The sequence below is a fragment of the Pistacia vera genome, unplaced genomic scaffold, assembly GCF_008641045.1.
Source record: "Pistacia vera cultivar Batoury unplaced genomic scaffold, PisVer_v2 Contig196, whole genome shotgun sequence".
Classification (NCBI taxonomy): Eukaryota; Viridiplantae; Streptophyta; class Magnoliopsida; order Sapindales; family Anacardiaceae; genus Pistacia; species Pistacia vera.
The window spans coordinates 200,383-219,637 of NW_022195997.1; the positions used below are offsets into that span (position 1 = coordinate 200,383).

The 19,255-nt window shown below is 37.7% G+C and overlaps 1 non-coding gene across 1 annotated transcript; it reads left to right on the forward strand.

Annotated features, from left to right (window-relative positions):
* The first annotated feature begins 312 nt into the window (after positions 1 to 312).
* On the forward strand, positions 313 to 419 carry LOC116128059. The gene has a single exon (XR_004127678.1). It is a non-coding gene; the product is annotated as a small nucleolar RNA R71 (small nucleolar RNA).
* The last annotated feature ends 18,836 nt before the right edge of the window (positions 420 to 19,255 follow it).

A 19,255-nucleotide genomic window follows, 5' to 3' on the forward strand; every position in this document is an offset into this window, starting at 1 on the left:
GATTCAATTGCATTTATTTTTAACACATTACCTAATTGCTTCTGGATGTTTGAAAGTTGAGCAGCCAATGCGGTGTAACTGTCAACTTCGTGCACTCCCGCTAATCTCCTTGCTGAATTTCTTTCTGGAGTCCTCATATAGTTGTTGTTCGCCATCACCTCGATCAAATTGTATGCTTCTTCTGGTGTTTTGGTGTTGTATGCTTCCTCTGGTGTTTTATTGTTCAAGGCTCCCCTACTTGCAGCATCAATCATAGCTTGAATAGTTGGTAGCAACCCTTGGTAGAACGTTTGCACTTGCGACCAGATTGGTAAACCATGGTGAGGGCACCTCCGTAAGAGATCCTTATACCTTTCCCATGCTTCATACAATGACTCCGAATCTTGTTGGTAAAAGTTGGTAATCTCACTCCTCAGCTTGGCAGACTTGGCAGGTGGAAAATATTTAGTAAGGAACGCTTGAGCTAACTCGTTCCATGTGGTGATGCTCCCAGATGGCAGAGAAATCAACCAAGCGTTAACTTTATCCCGAAGTGAGAATGAGAAAATCCTTAGCCTAATTGCGTCATCGGATACTCCATTATGCCTAAATGTTTCGTATAACTCCAAAAAATTGGCGATATGCAGGTTGGGATCATCATTAGGTAACCCAGCGAATTGGACCGACTGTTGAATCATTTGAATAATTGCTGGCTTAATCTCAAAATTATTCGCTTGAACGGGTGGTCTCATGATGCTAGAATAGTACCCATTAATAGTAGGACTAGAGTAGTCCTTCAATGCTCTTTGAACCACAATTGCTCCACCCATTGCATTTCCTCCTAACGTATCCTCATTCTCATTCTCTTGATTTTCCACATTGGGATTGACAATTCCTGTGTTAGCATTGATTTTTCAAAGTCAGCTTGCCTCTTTTCTTTCCTCAATTGTTCAGCCGTTCTCTTGATCTCAAAATCTAGTGGATTAAGATCACCACCACCTCTTGAACGTAAACTCTCCAGATTCTAGCTAAAAGCAACAAACAAAACAAACAAAAATAAAAATTAATTTCTAAACAAAAATAAAACAAATCAAATTAGCAACTAAATATTTCTTATTGATATTGGTAAAACAAAATAGTTCCCCGGCAACGGCACCAAAAACTTGACAGGTTATTCGCAAGTGTACAAAATCGCACAAGTAATAAAACTCGAGTAAACGAGTGTCGAATCCCAAGAAAACTACCTACCAAGTACCAAACTAGTCTATTTTGTTGCTATTTGATGAAACAGAGTTTTAAGAATGAATTTAATGAAAAAGAAAAAAAACTAAAAACTAAACAAAAATATAATTTTATTAATACTTTGGTAAACAGATCAATATGACTAAACCTAGGGCATAGATTTCACACCAATTTAATCCTATGCATTGACAATTATTGCTAACCTAATTAAGCTTATTCTGAAGGCCAAACTCCCTGATATTCCACTAACTTTCTCTCAAACAATTAGCGAATTAACCCTTAAGCAACAACCCAAAAGGTCTCTAAGTTGGATTTAGGAGCTAAGAGATCATTAAGTTCTATAGAATTTACCATAGCCTCATAGATCGCGGTAACCTATCTCCAACGTTCGCTCAATCTATGGTTTTATTACCTTAGACAAATCAGGTTTCATCTCTCGATCTCAACCCAACCCATGATATCATTCAACTCTTGGATCCTTAAGAATTGAAAGCATTACACACAATAATAAAACTTAGAATTAATGCTCAATAAGAGTTAACAACAATAAAGTCAACACATATTCATAAATTGGGCTACATCTTTAGCCCTAGAAAAAAGAAATTTAGTTCATAATTGCAATAATAAAAACCATCATTGTATTCAATAACATGAGTTCAAGAAAGACAAATATAAACACTTCTCTAATTGGTGAACGAGAACTTCAAGAATTCCAATCTCCAAAATAGTAGCCATCCTTTCTCCTTCTCTAAAAACTCCCCCAAAACTACTTAAAGACCCTTATTTATAGTCCTAGGGTTTTGATCTTACTTAGGAAAAAGTTAAATGCCTCAACCCATTCAGATTCGGACTAGGATAATGCATTAACCTAACAGGCCCATGACCCATCGCCGCGGCGGTAAGAACAGTTGCTATGACGATCGTTCTTTTTATCCAATGAGTCTGTGATCTTTAGAATTTGGTAAAGTCATAAACACAAACTTTGTAGCTCTTTGAATAAGATTTCCAATGCCACCAGGATCTTTGAATTCCGATTTCTACAGCTCAAGTTATGACAGAAACATTGAAGCATGCTCATCTTGAAGGATTTCCAGATTTTAGGTTGTATCTTCGACGTGTCACAACTTTCTCGTTTCAACTCCGATTCTTGTACCGTTTGTTCCTACGCGTCATGAATTCCATCGAAATCATTCTTTTCCCTTTAAATATCTGTTTGAACCTGAAAATACTCAAAATACACCCGTGATCCCCATAAAAGGTATTTATGAAAGAATTAATTCAAATTCCATAATTTAAACGCATTTTTCCATAAATAATCCAATTAAATCACTAAAAAAATATAAAATTTCAAGCTCTTATCAAGAGCACTTAGGTCAACATGCACCTTTCAAGTCATTTATATATAAACTGCAATTTTGGTGGCAAAAAGGCCCCATATTTATTAATGTAATCAAAGCTACTTTAATTAAATTGTACTTGCAATTTTCCCAGGAAGCGCAATGAACCAAACAATTAACATGTGGTGATTGATCCTCTATATTACAAGAAGTCCTGTGGAAGCAAAGCCCAAAGTTCATTATCTTTTCATCCCTGTGAGCTAGAGCTGGTTGTGGCAATCGAAAGCAGGAACTCAGGTCAGCACAAATCCGTCTTTTTTTTTTTTTTAAAATAAAATTAATGTAAAATTTTTATTGCTAGACTGTTGTATAAGTTTTACTTTAGAATACTTTAATAATTTTTTTTAGTAGATCACTGCATTAAAAATGAGTATTTTCTAGGGTTTATTGTTATGACTGTGTCTGTTTGACATTAGGAAAATGACATCCGAGATGATGAGCATTTTCATTAAAGATGAGGATGACATACAATTGCAAATTAATATTGTTGATGCTTGATTTTGACACCAACTATTCGCACGTGGGAAATGCTAAAGAGAATTAGAAGTCACACGTGATATGAGGGGATTGAATTTAATAAAGGGTGAAAGGCAATGTTTAAAGTGGTTCAGATGCTCAAAAGCGAATCCTACGTCCACTGATATTGTATTAATGAGTAAGGTCAGGTTGCATTCAGCGAGCTAAGTTACAGCTCAGAGAATACAAGAGAGAGAGAGAGAGAGGAGAGAGAGAGAGAGAGTAAGCTATTCTAGAGTAAAATTAGCTAACCCCGCAAATGAGAGGGAAGACCTCTATTTATAGTGGGATAAATCAAGGTTATGATTACTAAATCTGTAAGTGGGTGGGTACCGTGCAAATCCTTCTCTGCGTCTCATTGCTCACCTGCCCAAGTGATTTCCTCGACTTATGTAGGGATTGGACACGTGGACGATTTCCAACCATCCGCTAACTTGGCACTCACCCACTGCACTAACAGGGGCATGCCACTTACGTCATTATGCGACGTGGCTGCGTTTGAATGGTCACAGAAATTTCCCAAGTTCTGACCACCCCATGCTGACAAGACTCTGTGTTAGCCTTACCTTTTTAGGCATAATAGAAGTCCCCTAGTTTTTAAGGTTTGAGAATCAAACCTTGAGAACTTCACAATTATGCCTTGATTTGATGTCCCGAATGACGTCTGGTCGATCCGACCTGGCTACAAGGAGGTCGCAAAACATTTTCCTATGAGCGACCTGATATGGTCTCCTTCCACAAGATTGATGACCCAAATCAGACCCTATTCTGTAACACCCACAGTGAGGTATGAAATTTTATTCATGTCTTAAAGTCTTTATGCCTTTATTTCAAGCTGAATGCATGAAAATTTGTTAAAGAAAAATTTTGCAGACTTCGCCGCGGCAAAGGAAGTTTGTCGTCACGGCATTGTACATTCTACCCAACTTCGTGGCAGAAGGGGCAAAGAAAGTGCTTCGCCGGGGCGAAGAACTCCCTGGAAATTTTAGTGATTTTGGGGAAAATCTTGTTCATGGGCAAAATGGTTATTCCACCCATAATTAGTTGAGAGTGTGAGGAGTAAAAAGAGATAGAATGTCATGGAGAATGCAATGGAATGAAGACTTTTTGGTAATTGACTAAAGGACATAGATGGAATTTCATGGAAAGTGTAAGGGTAAAATGGGAAGCTATGAGCAACTTTTTGTTATATTAAGAGCTTAAGATGAAACCCTTGCCATTCTTCTTTGTCTTTCACGCCACTCTCTACCCAAATTCTCTCAAGTTCCTTCAATCAATTTTCAAAGGAAATTCATAGATTTTGGTCTAAGTTGGTAGATTTCCAATCCTAAGCCTCACGGTAAGACTCTTGCACCCAGATATGAGTTTTAATTTTTGTTAAGTGGTGAATTCTTATGGTTGTTGTTAATAGGGTGTAAGAGAAAGAAAGAGAAAGAAAGTTGTGTCAAGAGAAGACTGGAGTGTTGAGTTGCTCACTTTCAAGGTAAGTAAATCTAACCCAAGTTATGATTTGAGAAATCAATTGAGTAGAGAATTTTTACATGTATGTATGTGCCTATGATTTTAAGAATTGTTGATGAGATTGATGTTTATTGATGAATAGAATTCCGCCATGAGAAGAGGAATTTGTTGTATGGTGATTGATGGAAGTTTGCTTGAAATTAGAAAGAGTTTGAGTAGAATTTATGGAGTGTATTTTCCTGGCCAATTTTAGTATTGATTTAAGGGAGATTTACTCCAAATATTTGTGGCTTGAGAAAGAAGTAGAAGTGTAGCCAAAGTAGGGTTTGAGAGTGCATGCAATATGTTTGATGAATTGTCCAAGAGAAGTGTATGCATGAGTTTATTCACTTGTGATCTTGATGTGAGCTTGTAGATGGTAGAGAATGACTTATTTTTATGCTACATGACATTCTTGCATTTAAACATTTGCATTTAGAAAGAATAACAAGCATGAACCATCTACATGCATACATATACATATTGTAAAGACTTCTTTCTACTAGTATACTTAGAAAAAATATACTATGATAAAAGTATATTTATAGCAAATGAAAAATAGATGGGCCCAAAAATTTTCTTTACTAAACATATATTATTCTGTACATAGCAAAATAACATATATATAAGCTTTTACAAAGGTGGACAGTAATGTCATTTCTCTCCACTTACCGACATCCCTCCGATCGCTGCTAACCTGTTTCCTGCAAAACATGGGAAACAACGGAGTGAGCATAAAAATGCTCAGTAAGTAAATCCTTTATCTCTTTTATCCCCGCAACTTCTTCTTTGTTCTTTCCTTACTTAATTCTCTTCTTCTTCCTTCTTAGTTCTTTCTCTGTTTCTAATTTTTACTGCTCTTTCTTTCTTTCTAATTCTCCCCGTTCTTTCTTTCTCCTTGTTCTTTCTTTCTAATTCTTTCTAACCATAAGAGAAGTCATGGTAATATGCATGAATGAAATGCATATGCAATAATGCATAGAAAATGCATTTTCTTTCTTCTTTTCTATTTCTTTTCTTTTCTTTCTATTATATTCTTTTCTTTCTTTTCTTGCTTGCTTAAGCTCCTCTTTTCTTTCTTGTTTTTCTTTTCTTTTCTTTTCTTTGCTTATTCAAGCTTTCTCATTCTTTCTTATTCTTTCTTTTCTTATTCTTATTCTTATTCTTTCTTATTCTTATTCTTATTCTTTCTTTCTTTCTTTCTTTGCCGATCGGACTCAGTTGATGCATGGATTCGGAACCCTAGCAGTGTGAGTGAGTATGGTCCTCATCTACATGCACTCTTGCGGACTGTACAAATTCTTTATTTCTTCTTAGGCCACTCAATTAAGGTGGCGCGCATGTAGGAATTCTTCTTGGTACAACCCTCATCCACATACACTCTTACGGGTCGTGTAAATTCTTCTTCTTCTTATGCCACTCAATTAAGGTGGCATGTATGTGGGAATTTCTTCTTCTTAGCACTCACGGGTTCCCCATCACAACAACCTATTCTTTTCTCTTCTTTAACACTTTTTCTTTCTTTAATTCTTTAGTGCTTTTCTTTCTTTTTCTTAATTCTTATGAATTCTTTATTCTTTCTTTAGATTCTCATGCATATGTAAGTATATGCATATGGATGGCTCGTGCTTATGTTTCTTCCTTAAGTGCAATTATGCAATGTAATTATGCTATGTTGCACAAAAATAAGTTTCTCTACTTATGCATAAGCTTCTCTTAGGCATTTCATCAAACATCATGCATGCATACTTCAAGTCTACTTTAACTATACTTCTCCTTCTTTCTTACACCATCCATAATGAGAGTAAAACTCCCTTGAATCATCTCAAATCCTAGCATAGAAAATACACTTCATAAATGTTCTTAAACTCCCTCTAAATTCAACCCAACTTCTATCAACTCAACCATCCCTTCTCATGACCCATTCATGGATCATCATCAAACTTAATAACAAGTTCATACACAAATCTCAAGCATATGGACTTCATAAAAAAATCCACATAACACAATCTTTATGCTTTACTTGCTCAAACAAAGAGGTTAGGATTGGATTTACTTACCTTATGCTTGAAGAATTGCACAAAAGTTCCCTATCCTTGTTGGACTTGTTCTTTCTCTTAAACCCTAAGCATAAACTTAATAAGAATTCAACATTAACACAACTTAATCTTATGTCTAGAACAAGAATCATTACCTCTTGATGCTTAGGATCAAATCCTTATAAGAATCCAACCAAAAGCCCTCAATTTCCTTTAGCAAATAGATAAAGAGATGAGAGAAGTTGGCGTAAGAGGGAGTAGAGAATGATAGAGTCTTTGTGCTTGAACCCTTACTATCTCATTTTATAGGCATACTTTCCCATTTTGCCCTTACACTTTATTGGAAATTTCATCTTTGTCCCTTAATCATTTACACTAATGCCCTTACCTTTATTACATTCTCCATCAAATTTCCTTATTTTTCACTCCCCACATTTTCAACTAATTAGGGGTAGAATAGTCATTTTGCCCCTAAGGAAGATTTCTCTAGAATTTTCTCACGGTTCTTCGCCTTGGCGAAAAAATCCAGAGAGTTCTTCGCCTCGGCGAAGTTCTGACACCAATTTGGGAAAAGTTCATTACCGCGGCGACAAGATTCCTTTGCCGCGACGAAGTTTGCAAATGTTGATTTTTCAATTGAAATAAGCAAAACTAAGGGCATAAAAGCAACAATAACACATATCCATTTAACTTAGGCCAACATGCAACATTAAAAGGCAAATAACTTGAGTAAATGATGTACCTCAAAGTAGGCGTTACACATATGTATGAGAACTTAAAGAATAAAGAGAAAGAAAGAAAAACTATTAAAGAATGCTTTAAAAGAAGAAAAGAACAAGTTGTTGCGATGGAGAACCCATGAGTGACAGAAGAGAATAGCCCCACATGCACGCCACCTTCAGTAAGCAGCCTCAAAATCAGAAAGAAGAAAGAGTACAGTTTGTTAGAAATGCATGTGGATGAGAACTGTACCAACAGAATATACCTACATACACACCGCTTTCAATGAGCGGCTATAGAATAGGAAGAAGAATTGTACAGTCCATTAGAAGTGCATGTAGATGAGGACTATACCCACTCACATTGCCAAGGTTTTGAATCCATGCCTCAACCAAATCTAATCGGTAAAGAAATAATAGGAAAGAAAGAACAAAAAGAACAGAAAGAAAGAACAGAAAGAATGGAAAGAAAGAACAAAAAGAAAGAAAGAAAGAAGAATAGAATACAGAAAGAAAGAATAGAATATAGAAAGAAAGCATAGAACACAGAAAAGAAAGAAAGAAGAGCAATAGAAAACAGAAAAGAAAATGCATTATTGTATGCATTTATGCACATGCAACATGTCATTTATATTATTCAGAATTAGTTTCTCTAGTGGTACTTACATGTCAGTAAGTGAGAAAAACTAGAACACAGAAAGAATAGAGAAAGAACAGAGAGAAAGAATAGCAAAGAATAGAGAAGAAGAGAGAAATGTTTGTAAGGAAAGAAATTCAGAATCTGAACAATAGAGAGAGAGGAGTAGCTTAGCAGGTTTACTTACTGAGCAATTAGCGCTCACCCCATTGTTTTCAATGTTTTTGTAGGTAGGAGATAAGATGCAATCAGAGGGAATGTCATGAGCGGAAGGGTCTGGCAACCACTGTCAAGTTTATTTTGAGCACTTTTATTTCTTAATGTATAGTTTTGTGTATAATAAAAGAAATGGGCCCAACTTTTGTATACTCATTTACATGTATAGATTTTCCTATTTATATGAGTTTTACTGTTTATTTTACTAGTATACTAGCTAGAGAGAGAAAACATTACATATTAAGTGCCGTATTGATGTGCCTCTTGACTTAATCGAGGTCTGGGACCTGGTTATACTTAGCAAATTTTTGCTAAAGGCAAGGAATCACATCGATCCGCAACTGACGTGCGACGAAGAGTGTTCTATTCCAACAACCTCTTCAGATGTTATCCGCTGCGCTTTGACAACTGATCCATTAATGAAGTATCCTTTATTCTAACAAACGTGTCCTGTGCGCAATAAGTGCCAGCCATGTGCATTAAATGTAAGTCATGCTGAAACGATAGTCTTTATCAGGGCACTAAATGCGGATGAGAGCGCATTTAATGTGGAGGAGGGAAACGAGTCGTCGCTTGATTATTTCAACGGAGAGAAGCGAAGATTGAATTTCTTGAAGTGTGGCGGTTACTCATTCTCGCTGATTGACGACATGTGGTCTCGATCAACGACGAGAGATGATTCTGCCTAAACGTCGCTTGGCTTCGGGAAAACCAATCGTCGTTTTCTCCACTATAAAATCCCAGGCTTGCCTTAAGCAATGTCACAACACTCACTCTTTCAGAAAAAGAAAGAAGCTTTCACAAGACCAGATTTTCCATCCTTCGAGTTGGTGCGCATTTGACGTTCATAGTAGGAAGTTCAATCCCCACATCCAAGAGGTAAGGAAGATCCTTCCATTACTTTCCTTTTTCTGTTTTGTAGATAACCTTGCGATAACAGTAGGTGTTTGTGGGCAGTCGAACGGAGAATGGGCTTTCTTCTAGGGCATGAATCTTTGGGGGTGATCCCCAAGGATTCTTAAGGCTTTTCTAGGGTTTAAGGAAGACACATTGTGTTTTTCTGTTCTTCCACGTCATTGTACAAAACTTTGTACGAAGACTGAGTAATCCCTGCATGTCGCTCTTTTTCAAACCATTGAAGAGATGGACCCTTTAGCTACCAAGACAGACAAGGGGACGAGCTCGCTGGTGTAGGACGTCCTAGCAGGTCCCTCACAAGAAATTCTATCGGTGGCCACCGAAGAGGAAATATAGAAAGTAGTTGACCAATACGCACTTAGCGTAGGCATCTACCAGTACAGGACGCATACAACTCGGAATCTGCTAGAGGGAATGGCTGCAATCTCTGAGAATATATTCAAATACGGAGCGTTGATTCCCTTCCATCCCTATATAAGGTCGATCCTCGATCACTTTAGGGTCGCACCTTTACAGCTGACGCCCAATGCATATATGATAACCGTGGCTATGTATATCGCGTGTGGCAAGAATGATCTTGACGAGTTGACTACGCTAGAGCTCGCTTGCTCGTATTATTTGAAAAAGAGCAAGGATAAGGACTCTTATTACCTCTTAAAGCGATCCACGATCGAGGGAGGCATATTCAATTACCCCAGTAATGTCGAGGCATATGAGATGAAGTTTTTCTTTTTCAATTACAATGTCATTTGCCATTTTAGGGAGCCGAGTAGGTCTTCCTTTCTTTTACTTGGTGAATTTATTTTCTTTTAATCTTGCTAACGAACTCTTCTGTGTCTTCGCAGGAAACAAGACAACCAGGTTGACGGCTCTCACTAACTTTAACAAAATAACAGCTTTTTATTTTCTGCTCGATCAGAGTCACGATGCAAAACTGCTCATGATGACCGCTAACTTGAGGAAGTATGGCTTTTTTAATTCCGAAGCGACCTTGGAATCCTTACCGAGTAAATGTCCGTAGCCTTAGCCAATCTTATTTCTTGTATGCAACGAACTATTTTGCTAATGATATTTGCATGCAGCGACCATGCCACTCAAAGTGCCCAGGTCGCTGAGAGCCAGAGGGTTTGTCTTCCCTAGGGTTGGTGCCATGGGACCAATCGATGCAGGCCCCAATGGTATCCCCATCGGAGAAAGGCCGATGGGAGCACCAACTCCTGTCGAACAACTAGCAAACACTCCTCAGCCTGCGACTACTCATCCTAAGTAGAAGACTGTGGCCCCAGAAATCCAAGAAAAGGAAGAAGCTGTAGGTTGAGGAATCAGAGTCCGAGCCGGAAGGCTTGGGTATTCAACTTGGAAGGTCGCAGCCTTACCAGGCCTTTCGTTCGAGAGGGCCCTCTAGGCGCGCGACTAGCATTATATTTGCCCATGAGGGTTCACACAGGGGGAAAGGGGAGACCTCGGCTCCTGGGAGAAAAGCGGGTAAAGAGACGATGAGCGAGACGCCACCTGCTATCGGAACTGGCACACCTGTGCTGGACTCTATGAGGCAATTCCTAGAGCACTTGCAGCCGGTGATGTTCATCCTACTAGAGTGCCAGCTCGCAAAGGCCTTTAAATAGTTTATGGCTTCCAACCCTGTGGACTTGATGACCATGGCATTTCAGCTGCAAAGCCAAGTAAGAGGGTTCATCCTCGTCAAGGACTTTCTTATATTTCCCTCGCTTTTTCAATGAAATGGAATTTAACCCCCTGTTCCTTTTGCTATGCAGTCTTTGCTCGCTATGCACTTGGCCCAGCAGAAGACTCGTCGAGCTAAAAGAGGAGAACGCGCAGCTGAAACAGGACTTAGAGGCTACGCAAACAGAGATAAACCTATCCACCGTTCAGGTGAACTAGTACTTGTCGGAGAGGAATTCTACGCTCTACACGGTGGACTTCCAGAAGGCCGAGCTAGAGAAGACGGGAGAGGAGATCAAAGAGCTCCAAAGGACAGTGGCCAGGCTTACCAATGAGGCTGGCAAGAAAAAGCTGGAGCTATGAGCGAACTTTGAGCGGGCCTTGCGAGTAGAGGAAGAAAGAACGCGGTTGTGGGAAACCACCGAGAAGCAAAGGTGGGCACTTGAGTGATGAGTTGTAACTACAACATGCATAAATAGCAAGTGCACTAGTAGCACAAGTAATAAAGTGATGAGTGAGTATCGTTCCCACGAGGATTGGTTGCTAAGCACTAAGTTTTCTACTGTTTTCAAGTTAGAGCAATCGAATTGTTTGGATTAAAGGGAGAGAATTAACTTAAAACTAAAACAGAATTTCTAAATATTGAAAGCTAAAATGTGAAAACAAAATTTAAAACAAGGTAATATTAGTTTAAAACAATGGGTAGGGTTTTGATTTCATTCGGACTCTATGGATTAAACCTACAGATTATGCTATTTCCATATTCCCATGCATTGATTGTAAATCGAATTCTCTAAATTGTAAACATACCTTCTCAGGCTATGTTTTCCTATTTTTCCCTATTAAACTTCCGCACCCAACAATTTGAAGATTAATAGTTCTAACTTCTAAGCTCATTAAGCACCCAGAATCCTAAATTGATTTCATTGATTCTTAAATCTATCTCTAGCATTTAATACTACAATAGTGATTACCCAAGAAGCTTAACATGAATTATTTCTCAATCTCATCATGTTCATCACTTAATAAGATTTGAAACAGAATAACCCCACAATCATTGCAATAGCATATGAAAATAATAAAAATCAATTGCTTAATGCATGAGAATCCGAACTACATCAAAACCCTAACCCAAAATGGGTTAGTTCATAGCTAAATCCATACAATAAGTAAGAAAAACCATAAACATAAAGTTCAACATAATCAAAATGAGGGAAAAGACAAGAGATTTCCCCTAATTGAAGAATCCACCAGAGTTAATCCCAAATCTTCTCACTTTTCAACACAAATTCATCAAAAACCAAAACTAAGAAGATGAAAGAGCTGTTCTAGACTAAGAAAATGCGACCTCCCTCAAAATGGCAAAGTTTCCTTTTTATACCTCACCCAAAAACCTAAAACTCTGCCTAAAACTGAAACTGTGCGTTTTAGAGAAACTGAAAACTGTAGACTTCGCCGCGGCGAAGAACAAACTTCGTAGCGGTAAACCTCCATGAAGAATTCTGAAATTACAAAATTTCCCTCCGCTTGCTTCTTTGCTTGAATCTTCGATCTTCGATGCTCTCCTATGGGAACAAGCTTCATAGTGCTTCACTCTGCTTCAGAACTCTCCCAAATTCTGAGATCTGCTTACTTCTGAGTCCAGAAACTCCAATTTGCTCATTATTTGCTCAAAATGTCCATTTTAGCCTGAAACACAAAATGTAAAGAAATAAGTGGCAATTCAGGCATAAATGAACTAAAGAGTATCTAAAATCCAGCCTAAAAGTCAAATAAAAACAGCATAATTCTCGGATTATCAAATACCCCCAAACTAAAGACATGCTCGTCCCCGAGCATCAGGTACAAAAAAAAATGAAAGAAAAACAACAAACGCCCAATTAAACGCAAAACAGCAAAGTTGACAAAAATTAAAAAGAAAAACATAAGACTCAACTCAACACACAAACTACCTAGAATTTATACAAATCTCAAAGGTTGTTGCAAAATTATTACTAGAAAATGTTCAACACTCCAAGAAGTTATAAGTTGCATCGACTATCTTTCTCTATTGGTCCCCCGAGTAGGTGATCCCCACTTCAATCCACCTTCTGACTTCTCGGATTATTTTATGTAGAAATGCAAAGACTCCATAAGCCTAAATATCGAACTACTCTCCACTAATGAGGATTAGACATTGCTAAGAATCAAAAGGTCTTTGCAAGCTTGTAACATTAGGCTCGGGTAGTGGGCTCCACGGGAAAGGAAAACGATAAGCAAACAAAAGAATTTGGTTTTCTTAAAGCAAAGACTAAGACTAAATCAAATTCCCACTTCCTTTCTCAACCATCACTCAATATGTCAACCAATTAACAACCCTCAACCATGCACAATTCTTATTTTTGCTTCTGCAATGCAGTTCTCAAAATATATATATATATATATATTGAAGATAATAAAAAAAAATAAAAAAATAATTCAAATTGAGGTTAACTACCTCTCTTATTCTTTTTGCTCATCTCACAAACCCCAAACTATTCCTTTAGTTCATTCATACAATTCTTCAGGTTCCTTGTGTTTGCATTAAGTCCAAAATTCTCCTAAAGGGTATGATTATGTGTTTAGGGTAGTTGGATTTGGAAATTTTTTGATTTGCAAGAAAATAAAACGCAATGATAATCTCATAAGGCTCAAGTGGGTGACTAGGGACAATTCATTCGTGGGTTGGCTGGAAAGGTTCAAACGTTCCGAAAAATACCTAAATCATTTCCTCAACAATGTCTATTCCTAGAATTTTGCCTCAAGCACTTCTCTACTAGGTTCTAGAGTCCACCAACATTATCAAACTTTACTTAACCATATAAAATGAATCTAAGCATGCCAAAATAAATGAAAATGGTGGCTAAACCACTCAACAAACCTCAATCAAAATCCAGTCAATAAACAAAAACTTGACGCAATGTTTAACATTTTTCAACAATAAAATCCCAACAACCCTGATCTCATCATTGATTTATACAATTCATCATTGGCATACACAACAAAACATAGAAATAAAATAAAATAAAATGTTCAAAAATTCTCAAATTTTTCCTACCCCCAAACTAAAGATGACATTGTCCCCAATGTCACATTATGCACAAATTAGGAATAGAAAAACAAAATCTGTAAAATTACGAGATAGTTCCCTGATTAATCCGTGAAGCTGAAGTGTCGCTCAACATTGTGCACACCCGGTCCTTGACTTTTTCATCACCAAAATCTGTAAACACAATTGAGAACTATGGTGTCCACTGTGTTAGAAAACATTTCACGAACTAATATGAAAATATTACAACCCTAATCTCGTCTTTTCAACTAAAAAGTTCAACACAAATTAAAACTAAACGAAAAACAATCCAAAAACAAACCACAAACAAATCAAAAATCAGTTCAAAGTTCCACAATACCCAACAATAATACCAAAATAAAAACAAAAAAAAAAAAAATACAAAACATGTGTTCCGACTCATTCGTCGGCCTCCTCGTCTCCCTCGGTGTCGTCCTCTTCTGACTCGGAGCCCATCCACTCATCTGAATCCCAGTCAGCCCATTAGAATGCCGAAATATCAATATCCATCTTCTGGCAGCAGCTTTGTTGCAAATTATAGATCATTCGGGTCTGTTCTGCCAGCCATTCCTGTCATTTTGACATACGTCTCATCTGACCCATCATCCACTGTATCATTTCCTTCATAATAGCTGTGGAACTGGACGATGTGGTAGCTCCATGTGTGGTTCTCTATCGTTTTGTCCTGATGCTAGGTTGCTCATCGTCTGTACGTTCAAGGTGTTTGTGATAATAGTCTAAGTCGAGGACTGGGGTAGCATGGATCAGGGGTTCATCATCAGTCTTCTCGACTCCTGCTTTGAGGAACAATGTTGTAATGAGATGTGGGACCGGGAAACTGCCTCGCCCTGGTTGAGCTGCATTCTTGATACTGTTCAAAATAATGTTCCCCACATGAATTTGTTTCCCTGTGGTAATGGAATAGAGAAGCAATGTCTTTTCATAAGTTACTGTGCTATAATGCATCTCCGGAATCATCCTCGCACTCACAAAATATTGCCACAACCGAGCCATTAGAGTCAGATTTGTTCCCTTGATAGACTTCTTTCCTTTCTTCGAAACCTCCCAATTGGTACCTGGTTTTGTTAAGACCGGAAGTATTACACCAGCATCAAACCGTTTCGACTTCTATTTTGTATTCTCATCACGGGAGATTTTAGGTAACTCAAAGAATTTGTTGATCTCCTTAACATCAAAAGGTAATCAATCCCCCTTACATAGACAACGCCCTCTTTACACTCAAGGAGGTTGGCATAGAACTCTCTCACAATCGGTTCTATGACCGCATGCTCGAGTTGACTCATAAACAACCCCCAAAGTTTCCCTTGACTCCATTCGTCAGCGTGGTCAGTGGTCAATCCATGCTCGGGGATAAATCCTTTATCTTTCCTTTGGGTTGCCCCTTCATAGCGTTTTCGAGCCTCATCACTCACAAATCGGTTGTCCACTTTCTTTCCTTTTCCTTTCCCCTTGGACGGTACTTTGACCGGCATTTTTCCCACAACAAATTTAACTAACAAATTCAATTCTAAACACCCTACGAACAACCACACTCAATCCTGCACAAGCATGTAACGCCCACATGGAGGTACATAATTTAATTTATGTTCTTATGCCTTTAATTGATTTTTGCTAAGGTTATTTTAAGGAAAATGTGAAGAAAATGCCTTAAACTTGCATTAAGGGTAAAATGGTCTTTTCACTCAAAATTAGTTGAAATTGTGGGGAGTGAAAAGAGATAGAATTTCATGGAGAATGCAATAAAAATGAGGGCATTATGGTAATTGACTAAGGGAATGATAAATTTAAAGAAAGTGCAAGGGCAAAATGGGAAACTATGTTAGTAAACGGTCCCATATATGCAGCGGAAACAACGAAAAATATAATACAAGGATCGTTTAGATGAGCCAAGATCAAGGGTATAATTTTACAATTTATATTAAAGTAAATCTAAACAAAAGGTTAATCATGAGTTAAAAGAAACATACGCACATTTGAAGGCTCCTCCAAATGTCAATGAAAGTTTTGCTACCGATCCAAGGTAGGATCGAACCCACGTAGTTCACACAAAGACAATCGCAAGGAACTAAGAAGGGATTTGCCAAATTCTCCTTACCTTAAGAATCAAGAAGAAAAATCAAAGAGATTTGTTTTAGGCTAAACCAAAACTGGCGTGGGAGTTTCTTTCAAGGGGCTCTGTGTGTGTTTTCTTTTCAAAGAGAAAAATTCAATTCATTTATTAACACACACACTTTTCTTTTATATTAAAACTTAGTTGCCCTATTCCCATATGGAATAGGCTTGGGCTCCAACCCAAACACCCCATGTTACCAAACACTCCAATTGGATATTTTTTTCCATCATTGTCTCAATAAAATCAATTATATTATATTAACATTTAACAATAATGATAATATATTTAATTATGCAACACATATTTAAACGTAATTTCACTTTTAATTTTTCTAACAAATAAATCAATGCTACAACCCCAGCAAATTAATTGCTCTGTGAAATTACTAAAATACCCTTTCACCTAAAAAAGCGAAAACGCCCTTCTTTCTTCTTGAGTCTTAAATTATTTTTATGTGGGTGACATAGGCTCTCATCATACCGGCAGTGTATAGTATCGCGATTAACACCAATAATCGTCTCACTAATACACAGACCAAGATTGGCCCCTAGCAAGGCATCATGGCCACCGATAGATTCGGATTCAGCAAAGTAGCTACCTGTCAATGATATGGTTACCGTACAATTCGATCTTTTCATCATACGTTTTCTCGACAGAGAGGCATAGAAATAGTGTCAACCTTCGGTTACTCTCGATATTAATATTCAGTTTCTGGACCAATGACCCGTATTATAAATGGATAGAGCAACAACTCAATCCCACTGTGGCCACAGTTTTAATGTCATTGCCATATACTGAATTGCGTTGTGAGATAACTTATCCCGTACCCGGGAGTGATGAATCCTCTGTCAATCCACCATAGTCTTGATACACTCCTTGATGCAGCCAATCACCACCGTATTGATAGCTCTGAAAGAACTGCGTTAAGCTAGTGTCAAACTACACACATCGGTGCACAAGGGGCTCCGGTGATCTAAGTCTAAGGATCACATGCACCACCATTCGTTAGAGGATTTGTTCCATAGACACTGGGGTTACCATCCATATGGAATCTTTGGTGGGAGTCCAGTGAACTTGCTGCGGGTATTCGCCTACAGCAAGCACCCATGGTTTGCACCAGGTTGTCACCAAACAGCTTGACAAGTGAGATTAGTCACTGTCTTTTGACAGGGTCATTCAACACTATGATAGCCTTACCATAGTATCTGTGCCTACTTCAGAATAATATTGGGGCTACGGACGTTTCTAGAATGGCCACCATATGTGCATAGGGTTCTTACTATCAAGATTTGAAACACTTAATACCTCATCACGGTACCATCTAAGGACATATATCAATACATATTGTATAATAATGTTACGCAATATAGAATAAAATTGCCTTTTATTGATTAATGAACATTATTACAAAGAGTCAATTCTACAATAATTGATTGGCTCTAGGGCACCTACTCTAACAATATATATAATTTTTTAGTTATATCAATGAAGAGTGAAACCCTAGCCACTCTTACCCATTTGCACGCCACTTTCACCTCTATTTCTGTCAATCTTCAATGCTTCTTCAAAGGAAATTCAAAGGTTTTTGGTGTTTTTGAGGGGATTTTCAATCTTACGTTTATAGGTAAGATCCTTGCACTAAGAAGTGAATTTTAGTTTTTAAGTGTTGATTTTGATGGTTTATGCTCATAGGATTTAAGAGGAAGAGAGTTTGATCAAAGGAGATTCTTAAAGGTTGAATTTGCTCATATCAAAGCAAGTAAATCCTACCCTAAGTATGATTTAAGTATGTTGTGTAGAGAACTTTCTTTATGCATATATATGTGTTATATGTAGAATTGCTGATGGATTTGGTGTTGAATAATGATACAACCATCCATGAGAAGTTGGTTGGTGTAGTTGTTATTTGATGAATGCTTGGATGAGATTTGGAAGAATTGAAGTGAAAATTTTAAAGTGTGATTTGGGCAGATTTGGTGTTAATTATGGAGGAGTTTATTCCAAATTTTTGGTGGTCTAAAATAGAGATAAAAGTGTAGCCAAATTAGTGTGATTTGTGCACATGAGTTGTTTGATGAAATGCCAAGGAGAAGTGCATGTATGAGTATGATTACGTGTACTGGGAGTGTTTGTAGATAGTAGAGAAGGACATGTTGCATTCTATAATGCATATTGCATTTAAATTGTGAAGTTAGAAAGAATTATAAGCATGAGACCATCTACATGCATACATATTCATAAGAGCATGAAAATGCCCTAAATATGTTAAAGAGAAAATAAAAAGAATGAGAATATTAAAGGCTCCGTTGGTTGCCAATTGGGAATACTACTTTTAGTATTCCCAAAAAAGTTAACAAGTAAAATACCCAAAACTTTGATTTTTGGGAAATACTACTCCCAATATTATTCAACTTTTTTAAACCCCTTAATTTTATAATTAATTAATACCCCTAATATTTTTTTAAAAATTAACAAAACACCCCAGTAATTCATATTTACCAGATTCTGGCCACCACTGTCGGAAAAGGCCGGAATCTGTTAGAATGGCGCACTACTGGCTGAATCTGGCTGGTAGTGCGCCGATCTAGCCTTTTTCGGTCAGATCCACTGTGGATCTGGCGGAAAGGCCAGATCTAAGGCCAAAGATCTAGCCATGACGGCCAGATTTTGGCCTTAACAGTTTATAACGACGGCCACAAACGGTCGTCGTTGACCATCAACGACGACCGTTTGTTGGTCTTCGTTGACGAGAAATACGGCCAGATCTGGCCGTAGATCTGGCCTTTGTCGGCCAGATCCACGTGGATTGGCGGTAAAGGCCATATCGGCGCGACGGTAAGATCCAGCTGGTCATGCGCCAATACGGTGAACCCGGCCACCCTCGGCGGTGGTGGCGGCTGTCTGTATTTGACATTGGGTTGGGGGTGTTTTTGTTAACTTTTAAGATTTTATTATAGGGGGTGTTTTGTAAATAAACAAATATAGGGGGATTTTATTAATTTTAATCTTACATCATAATACCCGCCCAATTCAACCTTTTTTTAACTTTTTTCAGAAAACTTTTCCAAAACACCCAATTGTGAACAAACGGAGCCAAAGATATTCAAATCTGAATTTTTCTTAAAGAAGTGTAAAAAAAGATAAAAAGAATAGAAGGTTGTTGCAATGGGAGCCGTGGTGACATAGT